We start from the raw sequence: 2,496 nt of genomic DNA, 5'->3' as shown, positions 1-2,496 counted from the left end.
TTATGATTTTTCGAAAACTTGTTCATTACTTTACAAAAACTTGCTTATACGACTGATAGTTGATCAAATGAAGTATTAATGTGGATGTTGTGAAGAGAGTATGAACGGACATGTATTGAAATGGGGTGAATAACTGAGTTGCATAAGTGAATGTTTTTAATATTCTATTATAGGCAATTTTAGAAAACCACTTAAGTATTTTAATTGGATTACTCTAGCAATTTTTCAATTTTGATATAGGCAATTTGTGTCTGTCCAAAAAATTGCACCAAAATATAACCAAGATGGATCATTTTGTTGATAAAAATATAAGGACTACAACCGTGCAAACGGTCAGAGATTAGATACATAATTTAGAAAATATAAGCATTTGTATTTGATGAAATTCTACTTTTCGTGTGTTCACACTTGTCATCTTCTTTGTATGGAACAAATGGGTATGATTTACCTTCACACAGTTCTATTTTTGCTTTTTTGTATCATATGATTTTGCTTATATATTTTGATAAATTTGCTTATATAGTAGGGGTGTCAAGGGAAGAATAGATGGATTTTTATCAAGATTGTGCTTGGTTTTTGCCATGCAATGATCGTGAGATAAAAAATTTAAACTATAAACACTAGATGTTAAATATCCAAAAATAGAAAATAGATGTATGTGTTCAGACCAACTTTTGCTAAATACGGGCGTGCATACGCCCAGAATTTAGCCATATCCGTATACCTAAAGGTTGCTATCCTTCTGGTTTGTTTAAAAAAATTAATTAGCCTAACTTACAATCCCTCCCCAAGGACCCAAAAACACCTCAAAACAGCCTTTGCAAGGATTCACTCTACTCACATAAACCATTGATTAATTAATCTAATGAAATATATATGGAAGACACACAAATGCAAACCTCCCTACCTAGAATAGGGTCAATTTATTGATTGTTTATTCCATTCATAAGAAACATTAGATTAATTTATTTTATTTAACATTTAATGGGTCCCGATACCTTCACATCAAAAGAATATTGCACGCTAGTGAATTCCCTTATGCTGATGACGAGCAACCTTTTTTTTCCTGGTGGTTCTTCCTCGTTGTTTTCATTACATCTCTCTTTCTTCCTCCTAGTATTTGAATCAGCATTAATCACCAGCAGCCACATCTTCTATTCCTTTACATTCAGAACCATTCCCAGCCATGGTTGACATCTCCATATCATTTTTTATGCCTCTAAGCTGTAGAAAGTTAGGATTTCAATATATGTTAAATGAATAAAAATGAATATGGTAGTGTGGACCAAGTATGGGAAATCTTAGTGAAACTTGCATTTTTTTGTTTTAGATTGACTTTCAATAAAATGGTATAATTGGAATTTGTGTAATAACTTACATTGCAACCAAGAGAGCAAAAGAGAAATTCATTAAGAAGGGCACGACTGCATCTCTCACAATTATATGATGATGATGACAATGCCCTGCAAACGGAGACACCAAAACCGTGCAATTGTGGTCTCTCATTTAAAAATGCAACCCTTGCACCGTTGATCACATAAGTTTGTACATCACTAATATCAAAGATGTCCTCCAGCTCAGAAACTCTTACAACGTCATGGTACCATGATCGCCTTATCTAAAAAATTAATGAAAACTTACAGATATATTCACATGTGCAATCCTCTTTCTATAAAACATATTACATGTGTCTCTCAAGTGCCCACGGTCTTTGAACTGAACAGATTTGTGCGTGTTCAAATGTACAATAATGTTTAGTAAACTTTCGTATGAGTTGATTGACTACAAGGTGAAAGTTATCAGTGGCTTTAGAAAGAGTTCAAAATTTTAAAAAAAAATATTGCTTGGGCAATATGTACATCTATGTATCTTCCATTGATCCAATAACCATGTACATATCATACCTGGATTACACTATGGGTAGAATGATGGTCTGAACAGCAGTAATAGCATAAAGCATGTGGTACTTCGCACTGTATGCAAAATAGATTACACTCATTGCAGCTGGATAGAAGATGGTTAGTGCAAGTAGTGAAGAACTGTGTTGCAAATAATACCTCTAAGCATGAAGGCACTGTCTCCCTTTTCATTGTAAAGATAAGAGGAATGTATGAGCTTGGGCTATGAAATTTGGCTAGCAAGCGAAGTGGACTGAATTTATAGACCAAAACCAACGGGCAATGCATGCACTGTTTCCTTTAAAACCGCTGGCGCAGTAAGATGTTACGCATATATTGTGGGGCTACGAACTGAAATGCTGGCAAAAAGTATTGGGACCATAGAAACAGTTGTTTTATTTCAATATGTGTTGTCGCTGTTATATCTAGCATACATTTAGCACTGCACAAACGGTTGGGATTTTGAGGCTACCTATGCATGCAGCATGCTTATTATTTGCATCACTTTCCTTGTTCATGGTGTGTAACCAGTTCTATAGGTGTGAATGTTTCTAATAATTACAATTGCTGCACTGTCTATGCACATAAACAGGTCACA

The 2,496-nt window shown here is 34.5% G+C and overlaps 1 pseudogene; it reads right to left on the bottom strand.

Annotated features, from left to right (window-relative positions):
- Positions 1-1,005: 1,005 nt before the first annotated feature.
- On the bottom strand, positions 1,006-2,240 carry LOC133888386 (protein RGF1 INDUCIBLE TRANSCRIPTION FACTOR 1-like; annotated as a pseudogene).
- Positions 2,241-2,496: the final 256 nt, after the last annotated feature.

Source organism: Phragmites australis, chromosome 1 (assembly GCF_958298935.1).
Source record: "Phragmites australis chromosome 1, lpPhrAust1.1, whole genome shotgun sequence".
Classification (NCBI taxonomy): Eukaryota; Viridiplantae; Streptophyta; class Magnoliopsida; order Poales; family Poaceae; genus Phragmites; species Phragmites australis.
This window is presented reverse-complemented; position numbering and strand designations above follow the sequence as displayed.